The 10,157-nt window shown below is 36.6% G+C and overlaps 1 pseudogene; it reads right to left on the minus strand.

Annotated features, from left to right (window-relative positions):
- Positions 1-229: 229 nt before the first annotated feature.
- On the minus strand, positions 230-9,651 carry LOC131487102 (N-lysine methyltransferase SMYD2-like; annotated as a pseudogene).
- Positions 9,652-10,157: the final 506 nt, after the last annotated feature.

Raw genomic sequence — 10,157 nt, forward strand, 5'->3', positions numbered from 1 at the left:
CATCCTTCTCCTCCTGCCAAGAGGTTCAAGAGGCCTAGCTATTCCTTTCCTCCTTTCTGTAGACACCATGACTGAGTTATCCAGAGGCCGACATGCAGCCTAAGCAGCTCCAAGCAGAATCATTCCCTGGAAGTAACTGCCCTGCTCAGAAATTTATAGTGACTTGCTATTAGAATTAAATCCAAACTCCTTACCAGGGCCTGTGAAAACTGCACAATTTGACCCCTACTTCTATTCCCTCCTCTCTTCCCCATTGTTTGCTGTCCTACAATCCTTCAACACATTCCAGCCCTACCAACTTTCTCCTGTATCAAACTCTTTGTATTCTCTTCTTTGGGACTATTTTCATGTTGAGTTTTTCTTTGGCAACTTTTTATTTATTTATTTTTTGCTTTGATAACTTTTAAAACATAATTTCAAACTTACAGAAAAGTTAAAAGAATAGGAAAACGAATTCCTGTATACCAATTATCCAAATTCGTCAATTGCCACATTTTGCCCCATGTGTTTTTTTTTCCTCTGTATATATATTTTATATGTGCCTTTTACTTAAAACCACTTGAGTGTAGGTTGGAGACATTATGCATCTTTACTTCTGAATCCTTGCATGTTTCTGTCCTAAAAGTAAGGCCATTCTCTTCCAGAACTGGATGGCAATTATCAAAATCAAGACATTTAACATTAATACAACACTATTATGGACTCCACCTTCCATATTCAAATTTCATCAATTGTCTCAATGGTAGCCTTTATGGTAACTTGGTTTCCACTCCATTATCTCATACAATGTTTCATTGTTATATCTCTTTACTATCCTTTTATCTGGAAAGGTTCTCAGATTTTCCTATCTTTCTAACTCATGCATACATCACAAATAGGGCAGTAGCTTTAATCGCTATCAGCTGTAGTCAATGCATCGTTCTGATATCATGTGACTTCAGACTCCCAGAGCTTAGATACGTCTCTCTGTAGACAGTTCTTCACAAGAATTGTTATGTAACCTGAAAGACCATGATCATAAAGGCAAGGTCACAGGTCCCCTCCTAGGAGTACCCTCCAGGAAGCATACCATTTCCACTCTCTTGTCAGCGTCTGGCTCATGCTCCTTCTCGAGTCTGGACTGTGGTTATCCTCCTAGCCAAGGACCCCTGCACACAGCTGGCTGTGCTGCCAACAATTAGGTGCCTGTGGAATCACCTCAGACCCGCTGCCACCACCCCTCTCACACCAGCCTCTAACGCTGTGGTTCTCGGTGTGGCCGTACATCAGAGCTGCTTTGAAAACTGTGGTGCCCCATACCAATTTCATATGCTTTTCTGGAGAGGTTCAAGTGGGGTTACTCCTCTCATTTTATAAGCGTGGATAAAGGTTTTGCTTAATTCTCTTTATCACAGCCGAAACCAGGTTCTGCCTCTTAACTTTACTGAAGACAGGAATAAGTAAAAGGAATTACAACATTAACAAACAAACAGTCCTTCCCTTAAGGCTACTTTAGACAGCAGCTGTCATTTCTATATAAGGCAACTATCTGAGTTCAGGCTTCCTCTGTCAATTTCATGGGGGGGCTTTTGCAGGGTGTCTCCATGTGTAGCTTCTGGCCTGCTTCTTTGGGGCAGAGAAAAGATCTCTTGTATGACAGACATTAGAATAAGCTGGCCTCCTATATGTGTTGTAATTTGTCACCGTTCATTTCTCTTCCCAAAAAGTTCACAGATTTTTTTAACATTTATTTATTCAACTAATATTAAGTTCATAAAACCAACCAAATTTTGCTTGCTGGTTTCTATCTTTAAGGTCACATTTAGAAAAGTCTACCATTGTAAGGTTATATAATTATTTATTTTTTCAGTAATTTTATTATTTCAATTTTTAATAGCTAAAACTTTGATCCATCTAGAAATTGGATGGTACTTGGAACAGAGTAAGAATGTGAATTACTTTTTAATGTTGGATCAATTGTTACCAAAAAGGATGTCAAATTCACTCTTTCCTTTCCTTACTGATCTGGAATATTACAGAATTCTTATACTACATAACTTAACCTGTTTCTGGATTTTCTAGCCTCATTGATCTGTCTTTATCTTCCTCTTCCAACATCAGGCAATTTTAGTTTTAATTGTATAGTGTGGCTTTGCCCACTTCCTTTTTTTTTTTTCAGAAAAAAATGTTAACTTTTATTTAATATTTAGTTATTAAAGTTAACTTTAGAGCCACTTTGGAAAGCTGGAATTTCAATGGCAATTGCCTTCTATTTATAGATTAATTTGAGGAGAATTTACTGCTTTATAGTATTATGACTTTGCGCCCCAGAACTTAATCAAGAGCTTAAGCAAGCGTCTTTTATGTTCCTCTGCTTATTTTGAAGTTTTCTTCAAGAAAAACGTGAGCCTTTTGTCAGATTCATTTCTAAGTATTTTCTAATTCGATTTTTAAAAAAAAAAAAAAAGAAAAGAAAAAAAGTAAAGACCTTCACTGTCCTGTCTTAATTTCAACATATGATCTTAAGCTCTTCAGCTACAGATTCTCCTACACAATAGTTTTTAAGGATTCTGAAGTGGGGAAAAAGACTTTTGTACACCAAAATACTAAATACTTGGGTTAATGGAGTGGTTTTATGATTTTTTTTTCTTCAGTCATTTCTGACTTTTCTTGATCTTATCTTTATATTTTATTTATTATTTTTTTTAATGTTTATTTATTTTTGAGAGAAAGAGACAGAGCATGAGTGGTGGAGGGGCAGAGAGAGAGAGGGAGAGACACAGAATCCAAAGCAGGCTCCAGGCTCTGAGTAGTCAGCACAGAGCCCAACGTGGGGCTCAAACTCACAAATGGTGAGATCATGACCTGAGCTGAAGTTGGAGGCTTAACTGAATGAGCCACCCAGTCACCCTTTATGTTTATATTTTAGAATATATTTAAAGTATGAATGAGGAGCCTGAAAAAACCCAAAACTCCCATTTTTTCCATACATAACTTTCGTGTATTATGTTATAGCTGCAAGCATTTACATTCTCTAAGACATTTTGTTAGTCACCCCAACTAGATTATAAGTGCCTTGAATCTTTTTTCCTGCACCTTCTACTATATCTTTCATGGCACCAAGTATTACGAAAATGGTAAGGGCCTAGTAAATCCTTCCCTAATGGAGTTTATCAGATCAATTTAATGACTGAGGCAAAAGCTGGAGGGAAAGAACTGCAAAACGTGATATGGCATTTCAAGATAACTTCTATGTAACCTTGTTTTGTTGTTTTGTTTTCTTTTGTTTTGTTGTTTTGTTTTGTTTTGTTCATGTGGTTCTTGTGTGTATGTCTACATCCGCAGCAAGACTGTAAGCATCTGACGAATGGGAGCTATCTCTCATAATCCTGACTTTTATGTTCTAGTTACACAGTTTGGGCACATCAGAGCCAGTTCAGGGAATGCTACTAAATCCTAAATTGACTAATAATGAAACCTTATATGCTAAAGAACCAAGCCAGGAAGCAAAAAACATCAAATATAGAACCGAGTATATATTAACATTCCTAAGCATGCATTTTTAGAGATTTTATTCCACATTGTAGATAACCGAAAGGGTCTCAGTCCCCTGAGGGAAGGGATTTTAGCAAAATAAGCATTGGGCAGGGGGCAGAGGTCCCCATTTTTTATTACTTCGTAGAGTGCAAGAAAGTAACAGAGGAACTGTAATACAAAAAAAGAAATCTGTAGGTAATAAATTCATGGAAAGTTAATTACAAATGTATGTAGATGGATCACTTCTTTGTTCTTGTTCTGAGTCTGGTAATGTCATATGTAATCTAGATTATTTTCACAAATAATCAAGTTAGCTATATTTTACGTAGAACTACATAAACTCAAAATGTCGTTAAAAAGCAGAGTCAATATTCTGAAACACCACAAGATGGTGATGTTACTCCATTTAAAATGTCTTTTTTTTTTTTTTAAACTGAACTTTCTCCAGAGGGCTTAACTTCTGCTTTTTTGTGTGTGAAAAATTTATATTGCAAGATCATCCATGCTTCCAAATGGAAGAATCGTGTAAAGTCAAAAACACCTATGTAACAAAATTATAGTAGGATTTCCACCTTAAAATGGGACAGTGGTGTGTGAATCATGTCTGTGTTTCTGCTGGCTGTAGGCTTTTGTCTTTTATATGGAGCTTCATGTTGTGTGTGTGTGTGTGTGTGTGTGTGTGTGTGTGATCTTCCAGATATCTATTATCTTTTCCCTTTGTTCCTCTGTTGCTCTGTATGTATGCCTCCCCTGTTGTGATTTGATATGTCACTGTAATTGTCTCTCCCATTAAATTGTGTCTAATACCTGATTGCAACCTCAGTGCCAAATAAATGTGTGTCTGCATTCATCTTGTAAACAGGTTGATATGTCGTTTTTACTACTTCTTCATATCTTCTGTTTTTTCATTAAAAAAATATTAATACAGCCGTGGTATCTGGGTAGTCCGTAACTAGGCTCAAGAAGTATTTTTTTCTTTTCCCTTTAGTTTGGCTCTCCTTTCTCCATTTCTTTCCATAATATTCACTAAATGTTTGATTTTTTTTAATTACTTTTTACTATCAAACTAAATTCGGAAGTAGGAAAACATTTTACATGTTTTATATGTTCCCGTGTGTGTGTGTTGGGGGGGGAAGGGTGTTCATGGATTTTTTTTTTTATTCCTTTGGAGGCCTTCCTTGTAGTTGAAATAAGAGAGGTTTCCCCATTCAATTGATTTATGTGGTTTATGGACACTGACTTAAATAGAACAGAAAAAAAAATCTCATTTTGATCCATTATATAAATCAGGAATTACTGTCTGCAAAGAATATTTAAATTGGTTTTCTCTGTAAAATTTTTCTACAAGAGACTTCTCTACCTGATTACATTTCATATTTTAATCTAATCTGATGCTAAATTGCCTCGTCTGCCATCACATTCATGAAATAATGAAATGTTTTCTTTTTAAAAAGTAACTACGTCCTTCTCACCACTCCTGTTGGAACATTCCAACATCATATTGGGGGTCTCAGCTAACACAATAAAACATAAAGGAAACAAAGCACACAGTTTGGATAAGAAGAAATAAAACTGCCTTTGTTCACAAGTGACATGATTACTTATGAACAAGATCTGAAAGAATTAACAAAAAAAATTGGAACTAAGACTAATAAATGATTATAGAAGGTTGCAAGATAAGGTTAATATAATTTCTTTCCTATGTACCAGAAATGAATAACCAAAATTTGGAATTAGAGGCATAACACCATTTACATTAGAATCAACCTAAAATCTACATGAGGAAAACTAAGACTCTGGTGACAAAAATTTAAAAAGGTGTAAATAAATGGAGAGATATTCAAGGTTCAAGGGTAGGAAGATTCAATATCATCAAGTTATCAATTCTTCCCAACTTGATCTATAGATTCAATGAAATCTCAATCAATATCCCAGCAAGTTATTTTGTGATATAGACAAACTGATTCTACAGTTTAAATGGGAGGCAAAAGAATCAGAATAGCCAGCACAATTCTGAAGTTGAAGAACAATAAAAGAATTAACACCACATGACTTACTATTAAGCTATAGTTATCAAAATAGTGTGGTCTTGGTAAAAGAATAGACAAATAGATTAATGAAATAAAATAGGGATCTCAGAAATAGACCTCATAAATATAGTCAGCTCATCTTAAACAAAGGAACAAAAACAATAAAATATACACAGGACACTCTTTTCAATAAATTGCACTGGATCTACTGGACATATACATGCAAAAAATAAATAAATCTAGACATGGGTCTTACACCCTATACAAAAATTAACTCAAAATCTCTTATAGACCTAATAGTAAAATACAAAATTACAAAACTTCTGTAAAATAATATAGTAGGAAACTTAGGGTGAAGACTTTTTTTAGACACAACTCCAAAAATATGATCCATGAAAGAAAGCATTGGTAATTTAGACTTCATTAAAATTAAAAGCATCTGCTCTGCAAAATACAGTTAAGAAATGAAAAGCCACAGAAAATATTTACAAAACACAAATCTGATAAAAGGATTGTATACAAAATACACCAAGAACTCTTAAAACCCAACAATAAGAAAACAACCAATTAAAAAGTAGGCAAAGTATCTAAACATACATCTCCCAAATAAGATATATAGATGACAAGTAAGCTTATGAAAAGATGCACAACATCAAATATCACTCGGGAATTGCAAATTTAAAAAATGAGACCTCTGCAATACCTATTAAAATGGCTAAATGCGAAACACTAAGAGTGTAGAGCAACAGGAACTCTCATTCATGGCTGATGGAATGCAAAATGGTACGACCACTTTGGAAAACAGTTTAACAGTTTTTTACAAAGCTAGCTAACCATAGTCTTACCATATGATTCAGCAGTGGTACTCCAAGGTAATTACCTAAATGAGTTAAAATTTTATGTCCACTCAAAAACCTACATACAAATGTTAATAGCAGCTTTATTCATAATTGCCAAAAATTGGAAGGAATCAAGATGTCCTTTAATAGGGCAATGTAGAAATTGTGGTACATCCATACAATGGAATTTTACCCAGTGATAAGAAGAAATGAGCTATCAAGCCACGGAAAGACATGCAGGAACATTAAACGCGTATTGCTGAGGAAATAAGCCAGTATGTAAATGCTGCAGTGTATGATTCCAGCTATATAACATTCCTGAAAAGGCTAAACAATAGAGAGTAAAAAGATCAGTGACCTCCAAGCATTCAGAGAGAGCAAGGAAAAGAGGGAGTGATTAAAGAAGGAACACCAGATTTGGGCAGCAGTGAAAGGATTCTGTACGACACTGTAAGGGCAGACACGGTGTTACCCATTTGTGAAAACACTTAGAACTGTGCACCACAAGGAGTGAACCCTAATAAACTGTGGACCTTAGTTGATAATAATGCATCATTATCAGTTCCTTGATGATAACAAATGTGCTACACTAAAGCAAGAGGTTAATAACTGGATAAACTGTAAGGAGGGTACGGTAAGAAAAGATGGTATGTGAGAACTCTGTACATTCTGCATAATTTTTCTATTAATCTCGAGCTGCTCTAAAAATAAGATCTATTAATTGAAAAAACCAGGGAACAATGTTGCATTTTAGATATTTTTTTTTACCATTATCTTTTCTATTCTCTTTCATCATTCAGGCATGAAGGAAAAAATAATCTCATTTTTTAAACTTGCTCTGTCCAAAGTGTATGATAATACATGAAACCATGCCATACCTCTTAGGGGACAAAAAACATTCAGAATTTATTTTGGTATTAAGATTAAAGATTAAGACCAACTTCCAGGTAAGCCACAAGTAAGGTTTAAGAGCAAGTGTTTTCGTTCCAATGATTTTGCAGAAATGAGAGAATGAGGTGTATGATTTGAAATATTCAAATCCTTGAAGGTTTCTGCACTAGCATTAAATGAAAACTAACAGCATAGTTTCAACTTCTTGTTTGATATCATTAATGTACAAATGATCTTTGCCAGAGCTTCTTCCCTTATTGCAATGGCCTTCTTCACCGCTTTCTCTCCAGCAGCTTTGTTTCCCGGCCCCTGTATGGCCTTCCCAGCTTCAACCACATGGAAGCCATGGAATACAGAGGAGAATGCTTGCTGGAGGGTTTAACGATTTCCTGTCCATATCACAGGGCTCCTTCCCAGTCCTGCATACACAAGCAGACACCCATGGCTGGGTACATCATGTGCCATATGTACACAATGCTGTCATTCAAACACGGAGCTCATCTTCTCCTGGCTGAGCTCACAGATATTCAGCAGCTCGCGAGGGCGTTTGTAGTGCTTGGCCCCCCAGAACTCCTCCAGGACACTGCGTGCATATCTGATCATGTCAGAGATTATTTCTGCCTTTGGGGGAATGGCTGAGCTTCTGGATTTCCAATTTGGCCTTATCCTTGTCTTTGGTGGTATACTCCTGGCACTGACAGGTAAAGTAGTAAGACTCTCTTCACCGGTCATTCCTGTCTTCTGTCGGGTACAGGAGGTCAACATAGCTGATACAAACCTCCTCTCCCAGGTTGATATCCTGTACAGCTCTTACTTCTGCCAGGATCCCCTTGTAGGTCACAATGACAGTGGGGCAACAACTATGATTCATCAGTGCAACCTCAGGAAATATTGCCCAGGGAAATATCCCAAATGAGAAAGCTCTGCCTCTTCAGTTGTAAAGCCATTACAGTGAAACTGTGCAAAGAGTACCACCAAGTTATCACTGCCAGGGAACTGGAGATGCTTGGAGGGAAAGTGACGAAGAGCAGCAATGTTACCTGAATTAAGTCCTTCTACTCATTGTCTGATTTATCCAGATGTGATTCAAACTCCTTCACAGCCAACAATTTCTCTGAAGGTGTTTTTTCTGGGTGGATCTTCTGTTTGGCCGGAATCCTTGCAGTTAACCTTACCATCTCTGAGGGATTCCAGTCCAACCCCCGCCCTCCGAAAAACAACCCATGCAAGAACATTCCATCTTGTGCATAAGCCAATCGTCTTCCTAACAGTGTCTTTCGGACACTCCCTGTTGCAGTAAAATGCCTGCTTGCATCTTCCACATTTGAACAATCCTTTTTTCCTGGCAAAGCAGTACTTGCAGTGGTTGCTGCATTCCTTGACTGTGAGCATGTGGGCGTAGGCCTGGAGGGGAGGACAGAGTTCCCCACGTGGAAGGGCTCGGACCCACATCCCCTGCCTCTTGCCCAGACAGTAGAAGCACTCCGGGCCACTGTGGTCTGCAGCCATCAAGTGGGCAGTGGGACCACAGCACCAGAGCAATGGTTCCTCCTCCCTGTGAGCTATTACTGGAGAGGTGTCACCCACTGCTGCAGGGCTGGCAAGTTCTAATACTTTTTAATGACTATTCAGAGTAGTTGTGTGAAATTAACTGGAGCGCTATTATAACACTGTTAGTTTCAAAGGAAACTCTGCATAACGTGCATGCATCTAGGTGGTCTAATCATTTAATATACTTAGTACGTTTTAACAGATTGTAACAAGACCTTTTCATGAACTATAGGGTCCAAGGTCCTATTGTTTGATGTGGAAAACTCTAGTGAACATGATCTTCATACTGAAGACATACTTATGAGTCTAAATTCCTTGACAAGGGCTGTATCTTATGTAAGATATTCTATCCCAACTAGCCTTATGCATATACTTTTTAAATGTTTGTCAAATAAAAAACAGAATGAATGAATGAATGAACGAATGCATATGTGAGTTGTATAACAACTCATGATTTAATCCTTTCTATTGATTCCTAGTTTTCATTTACAGCCAATAAATAATGTGATATTCGCTATTCCTCTGCTTGACTCCATTGAGCAAAAGATAGTCATAAGCCTCATCTACAAATTCTTTGATGCACCTTGACTAAAAATTTTAAAGGGAGTCAGAAGCTGTGAATATTAGCATTTTAGTTAGAAGTTCAAATGGAAATCTATTATCATAAAGAATATAAGTCTCACAACAAACCATTTTTATATATTGTTAATCAGATAAAAGAGGTTTACATGAGTTGTCATAAAATACTAATTGATACTTATTTGTGCCATCACAATTTGAGGTTTTCATTTAGATGTTTCTTAAAAATGGCAAAAAAAAAAAAAAAAAAAAAAAAAACAAACCAGGGGGCACCTGGGTGGCTCAGTCAGTTAAGCATTCGACTTCATCTCAGGTCATGATCTCATGGTTCTTGAGTTCGAGCCCCGTGTCAGGCTCTGTGCGGACAGCTCAGAGCCTGGAGCCTGCTTCAGATTCCGTATGTGTGTCTCTCTCTCTCTGCTCCTCCCCTGCTCATGCTCTCTCTCTCTCTCTCTCCCTCAAAAAAAAAAAAAAAAAGTTTTATTAAATGGGAAACAAAATTCTGTAATATTGAAATTGTTCAAAAGTGAATCCAAATATTGGTTTATAAACTTGAGATTAAAACTATGTTTTAGGGAACTATATTTGTTAGAAAACATATTCACATAAATTGCAATCTATGTTGACATAGGGGGTTAGTTTTATCTTATTAATAATGAGTTTATTATGACCTCACTGAGATAGCTCAAACTAACCAATAAATATAAAGATTATGTAGATTTTACTAAAATTAGAGAATTAGCTAAATGTC

Source organism: Neofelis nebulosa, chromosome 10, assembly GCF_028018385.1.
Source record: "Neofelis nebulosa isolate mNeoNeb1 chromosome 10, mNeoNeb1.pri, whole genome shotgun sequence".
Lineage (NCBI taxonomy): Eukaryota > Metazoa > Chordata > Mammalia > Carnivora > Felidae > Neofelis > Neofelis nebulosa.